The sequence below is a fragment of the Miniopterus schreibersii genome (genome assembly GCF_964146895.1).
Source record: "Miniopterus schreibersii genome assembly, chromosome: 2".
NCBI classification, from domain to species: Eukaryota; Metazoa; Chordata; class Mammalia; order Chiroptera; family Miniopteridae; genus Miniopterus; species Miniopterus schreibersii.
This window is the reverse complement of record NC_138102.1, coordinates 174,448,832-174,454,952: the sequence shown is the minus strand read 5'-3', so window position 1 is coordinate 174,454,952 and position 6,121 is coordinate 174,448,832. Positions and strand designations below refer to the sequence as shown.

The following is a 6,121-nucleotide window of genomic DNA, read 5'->3' as shown; positions in this document are numbered from 1 at the left end:
CCTGGAAGGTGAAGCCACGGGGCCTTTCTCGGGCCTGTAAGATTCTGAAATTCAACTACATGCTTGTATTTGGATCCCACAGCAGTTTTTTGGTGGCTTCTCTCATATGTTGCTGGTGTGCGCCCGTCTGTGTGCGAGGGCATACATTCTGTGCTGTTTGTGTGTGCGTCTCCTGGTCACATTTGGGGCCCCTGTGACCTCCAATTCAACATGGGGTTTGTCACCAAGCCTCTTTAGACTGTCAGCTTTAGTGGTGCCATTTTTTAAAGGTTTGTTTTGTTCCTTATGCTAATAAAGCTTGTCTCTGCCTCAGTCAAAGCATATTATCTCTCCCTTTCCCCCCCTAAGTAAGGCGGCAATCTGTTCTGATTAAATGTCTCATAATCTCCCCTCTCCCCAACCTTGTTTCCCTAGATTGCCGAGATTGTTGACTGTTATGTAACAGATGGCCCGACAGCCTCCGACTCTTTGCGATGTTGGCCAGCTTGGCTCAGAAAAATCGCAGCACTGGAGTAAATTTTCCCAGGCCTGGGACGCTCATGAATTTTAACTGCTCCGCAACAAAGGAATTCAGAGGGGGTAAGAGCCAATCTATCAGGAGCCGAGGCAATTAAAAGATGCAGGTTGGCATCCTGCTGCCGAGCACCCCTTCCCGGCCTGAACATCTAGACTAGGTTGGGGCGGCCTGGCGCCCATTCATCGCTGCCCGGCCGCAAGAAGCAAAGTCGCAAGTGACCGAAAAACTGAGGCCACTGGGCTGTAGCTTTAATGACAAAGTGCTTGTGCTGTTGCCTAAGAAGACCCCAAGGGAAGGGACAGAGGGGCTGTAAGCAAGATCCCGCCGGATCTTTCCAAGGACAGCTCCATGGACAGCCAGAAGAGGCCCCCCTTCCCGGCTTGGGTTCGCCTCCCAGGCCCTGGTTTTAGTATTTTAGCCACACAGAGGCTGGGCAGAGCGCTCAGGTTGCTCACTCTCGGGTGATAGGAAGGTAGACATGCAGAGCAGTGGGGTGAAGAGGTGGAGTGGGTGCTATTTGTCTGTGATTGTTATTATTAAAAAGTACAGAAATGGACAAAGAAGAAAAGAGCATTTGTCACAGCCCCACCACGACAAAACGTGTTGGACATACTTACTTCCCAACCTCTTTGTATCATATATTTACATTTTATGTTAAATTATACATTATATACATATACATGACTTCGTCTCTTTAAAAAATTAGACTATCATGAATAAAACGTCACAGATTCAGCACCCAAGCCCATCCAGTGTGGCCCAGCTCCATTTCTAGCCTTCTCTGTGCCTCAAAATCACGCTACATTCACGTCTGAGTCTTCTGTACGTCATCTCTTATTTTCTTTCTCTCAAGAAGGACATGCACAACATAATTATTTTTTGGTCACTAGAAATCTCCGTTTTGCTTGCATTTTTGAGCTCAGCTATATGTTTATTAACATTTTTGAATACTGCCCACTATATTTCTATGGATGCAGAAGCAGAATGGGGTGATTCTATGGGTGGTTAAGCTGCCATCTGGAACATCTGGAACAGGAACTCTGAAGCTGCTTTTCAACCTGGAATAATAAATGGCGAATTCAAAAGTTTATTTGCAATTAACTGACTAATATTGCTTGATAATATGAAATAAATTTATATATTATCCACATGCCTGGAAAATAGAGCTGAATATCATCATCATCATCTTCATCTTCTTTTGGCTCAATAATAGTCTTTATTGATGAAGAAGCTGAGAGCCAGGGAAGTGGAATAAAGACCTGAGGTCATGAAATGGGTTAGGGACGGAGCTTGGACTGGAGTCCTCCTTCCCACTTTGGGTCCCTTGTTTGTGCTTTGCTCTAAATTATAGCATTCAATTAAGTATCTAGTGAGTGTTGGGCCTTATGGGAAATATAAGGAAAGTTCAAGGGCACTATTCTGGTAGAACTGGAATCTATCTGGGGAGACCAAATAAACTCGCTTGGCAGCAACTAAGCAATACAGATGCATGATTGTGCTAAACTGTGTGACACTGGCTGTAAGAGAAGTAAGAATTCTATGAACGTAGAGGCCTGGGCCCACAGAGGGGCTGAATCTTAATAAAGGAATTGAGAAAAGCATGGCATGGGTAGGTTGATGCAGGACAGAGGCAAGAGGTAGGCAGAGTGAACATAGAGAGTGACATGGCTTATCAGAGTCAGAGGAAGGAGGCAGTCTGACTGGCCCAGAGGTGAGCCAGGGCATCTGTTAAAGTGAAATGAGGTGATAGGGAGGGTGGTGATTTGGTTTCCCAGGAAGTGGAGGAAATTTTCTTTCCCAACTTCTTTTCTCCTGGAGAATATGTAGTTTTCTGGGAAAGTGTTTTGAGGAACATCTCAGGAGCAGATTTTTTTCCAATACCATTCAGCCCCATTTTGACTCACATTTTGGAAGAGCAGGACAGGAAACAGATAAGCCAAATTCATATTTAGCACCTTTTCGATAGATGTTTTAAAAATATGACTTTCTCAATATGAGAACTCCTCACCACCATCACCACCAATACACTCCTGCACCACCACAGCCAAACAACATCACCCACCAACATCACCCAACAATATTACCCCACCCCTAACAATTCCCCACCCCAACATCTCCACCACCACAATCAACATCCCCTTATCAGAACCCCAGCTCACATGGGGCTTCAAATCACAGATGATTTGATGAAAACCATCAAGGGGAAATCTGACAAGCTATACCATGCGAAAGCTGGGGTTCTGATTCGGTAAAGTTAATTTTCCTCTTGTAACAGATGGAATACTGTGGCCAGGTTCTGCTTTTATCAGTGCGTTGTGCTGTGTGCTGCCACCATAACTCCTATTAGCAGACTCACCAGCATCTTCACGGGCACCCATGTAGGCAGCTGTCAGTATCAAGATGGTCAGTACCAGGGGCTTCTGACTTGCCTTGGGCAGCAATGCTGCAGCCTAGCTGGAGAGGGGCACCCGCAACGGCGCCTGAGTTCCAGATTCTTCCTCAGGCTGTAGCATTGACTAGCTGCTAGCTGTGGGGGAAAGTTCAGTGCACCACCCAGATTCCCCTCAGCTGCCAGGTTGCAGCCGTGTCAAAGAGCTGCCTGGCACAAGGTCACGTGGCCTTCTGGGAGCAGTTCACAGGCAATGACCCATCACCGTGAGGAATCAGGCCCAGTCCCCTCACCTCTACTCAAGGCCATTCTCCGGCAGAGCTCCCCACCCTTGGCCAACTCTGCAGCTGAATCTGTACTGAGCTTCACTTCTGTGCCTGCCCAACCCTACTTCCTTTCACGCCTTTCCTTGAGTGTTTTCTGCAACCCAGTCCCTATGAAATGACCTAACCACTCAGTCTCACCTCAGAGTCAGTTCCCTGGATGACCCAACCTGCAGCAGGAATCCCCGTCTTCTTTCTCGCCTCAGTTCCCTCTTCCAACCCCTGGGGCTATTGTGAGGATCACATGAGATGGTTCAGTAAAATCTCTTTGAAAACGACAATGTAAATTTTGTTTTTCTGTTGTTAAAATGGTGATTAAGGATAATTCCCAGTCGAGCCACCTAGTATGGGATTTGACAATGCAGACTCTGAAGACAGACAAACTTGGCTTACACCACCTATGTGGCTACATGGCCTTGGGAAAGTGACCTTACCATTTCCTCTCAGCTCTTCCATCTGTAAATTGAAGCCAGTAATAATAATTAATTAACTGTTTTGCTAATCAGATGAGACATAATATTCAAAGAGTTTGACATAGAGGTTAGCTTGGGGAAAGTATAGCTATGTTGTCTCTATGTGGGGAGAGCAATTTTGAAATACCCGGTACTTGCATATTTCTGGAATGAATAATACAGGTCTCCATGCGATAGGCACTGTTCCCATAGGAAGGGAATGGAGGCAGCATTCAGGATTCTGGCTAGCTGGCATCCTCAGTGTTGCCCTGGGGGCTTGCATGGGCTCGGGAGGAGAGGCAGGCAAGATAGAAAGAGGTCCACACACAACATGGAAGACAGAGGCAAAGTCGGGCAGCAGTGGGTAGTAACATACCCCCAGGGTATGGCCAGGAAGGCACAGGGACCAGGAAAAGCTGGACACTCACCCTGTGTGCTGGATTAAAAGACCAAATTCGTTCAGTGTTCCTGGGGTGTGGAGGATAGTGAAGACTGGGCTGGACTGCCCTGTAGTATTGTTTGGGAAAGTGTGAATGGAGAAAAACATACCATAATAGGTGGGAAAGGAGATCTCTTTTTTTAATTTTTTTTTTAAAGGGAAGAAGCTTGAACTCTGAGTGAGGTTGTCAAAAGGCAGAAAAAAACAATTGTCAATTAGGATAAATCTGATCCATAGCGGTTCCTAGAAAGATGTTTTGGCTGATTGTTTTATTGATTGGGAGGAGGGGGGAGGGCAAATGAAACAAACCAATGCAGTATGTCCAAAAATACTGCCTCCTATCAGCTTGGGCTTCTCCTTTCAACCGTCCCATCTTTCATTCCTCCTGACTCAGCTCTGCTCAAGGTCCAGGGTCAACGTGACCTGATGCGACTCCCTTCCATGTAATGTAATGTACTGCAATCACATGCAAGGTCTGAAAAATCAATCGCTTTTTTGCCCTAGCTGTACACAGTCTCTTTCCCTGTAGTCCCAAGGAGGCTCCTGGGCCTTGCCGCATCATTTTCTCTCTCCCTGTATTTCTACGGTCAAGTTCACGACTTTGCCATTGGTCGTTAAGTACAGGTTCGAAGAACATAGCATGCAGTCGCTGTGCTTATCAAGGGTCACAAGCAGAGCGGTGGAGGCACATTGCTAAGAATACTGATGACTAATGCAAGGGAAGGCCACCCCGCTCACCCTGCAGGTCCATTCAGTGGATGCTGCTCTTGTGGCCTTCGCCGCCCCCTGCATATCACACCACAGACTCTGCAGTGGGGATGGCCTTCCCAAGGGGAGGATGACATTTCTTCCTTCAAAAGTGTGCGAAAGGCTATGCTATCCTCTAACAAGCGAGTGAGTCACTTGTAGAAATCATTTCAAGATATATTTTAAATTTCATAATCTATTAGGCCCACTGATAACTAATCATCTGAAAAGACCCCATGGGATGATCGAGATGATAAGGACATTAGTGATGAAGACAATGATGTCCGCTCCAAATTGAGCACCTACCACATTGTGCCCTATCCATGGCATTTTGCATTAATTGTCACACCTCACGACTATGCAAAGTACCATTGTTCCCATGTGACAGATAAAGAATCGGGGCTCTGAACACTTAATGCATTTTTCCAAGAGGACCCTCTTAGAATAGATTTGCAAAAAGTTTAGAATGGTGCTTGGCAAATGGGAAGCATGGTGTGTTTGCTAAATAAAATGAAAATAAAAATAGTGAGTTGCAGCATCCAAATTTGAACCCACCTCTCTAACCGCAAAACCAGTGCTCTTTCTACTACACTGCACTCCTACACTGTAACTGCTGTTTGTTCTGTGGGCTGCCCTGTGCCAGGTGCTGGGCAGGGAGGAGTGGGGCCAAGTATAAAGATCTGTAAAGTCAGCAGCCTTTCTGCCTTCTTTCTGCCTCTTCTTTCCTCCACTCCCTGCTTTCGTGAACATGTACCAGGCGCTTCCTTCATGTCAGGCTCTGGGATAGGCACCTGGGAAACAAGGTCCCTCCCTTCAAGTTGTCCAGGGTTCCAGACATCAAAGGTTTTATAATTTAGTTGGGGAGTTGAGACAAATAGAAAACTATACCAGAATAAAACCAAATGGACTCTAATTGTCTTAAATGATGTGATATCAACTAAAAGTGTTATAGTAGTTCAGAGAAGAGAAAGGTTTATGAAGTAATTAAAAGGCAAGCAGAAAGTGTTGCTTTAGAGGTATTTTCTCCTCAAAGTTAGATATGATTTTTATGTTTTTCTGACTTTAAAAATAATCTCGCTTCATTGCCAAAAGTATTTAAAACACAGAAGAACATAAAGAAATAAAGAAAAAGTAAGCAAAAAAAAAAAAAATCCCACAAGTACTATATATGTATATAGGTCAGGATTTAACTTTAACACTATTGACATTCAGCCCAGATGATCCTTTGTTGAGACAGGACTGTCCTGTACATTA

The 6,121-nt window shown here is 45.2% G+C and overlaps 1 long non-coding RNA gene across 1 annotated transcript; it reads right to left on the bottom strand.

Moving 5' to 3' along the window:
* Positions 1–1,263: 1,263 nt before the first annotated feature.
* Positions 1,264–3,056, bottom strand: LOC308553057. The gene is made up of 3 exons (XR_013998182.1): positions 2,874–3,056; positions 1,671–1,748; positions 1,264–1,575 (listed from the first exon to the last, which is right to left on the bottom strand). It is a non-coding gene; the product is annotated as an uncharacterized lncRNA (long non-coding RNA).
* Between the last annotated feature and the right edge of the window lie 3,065 nt (positions 3,057–6,121).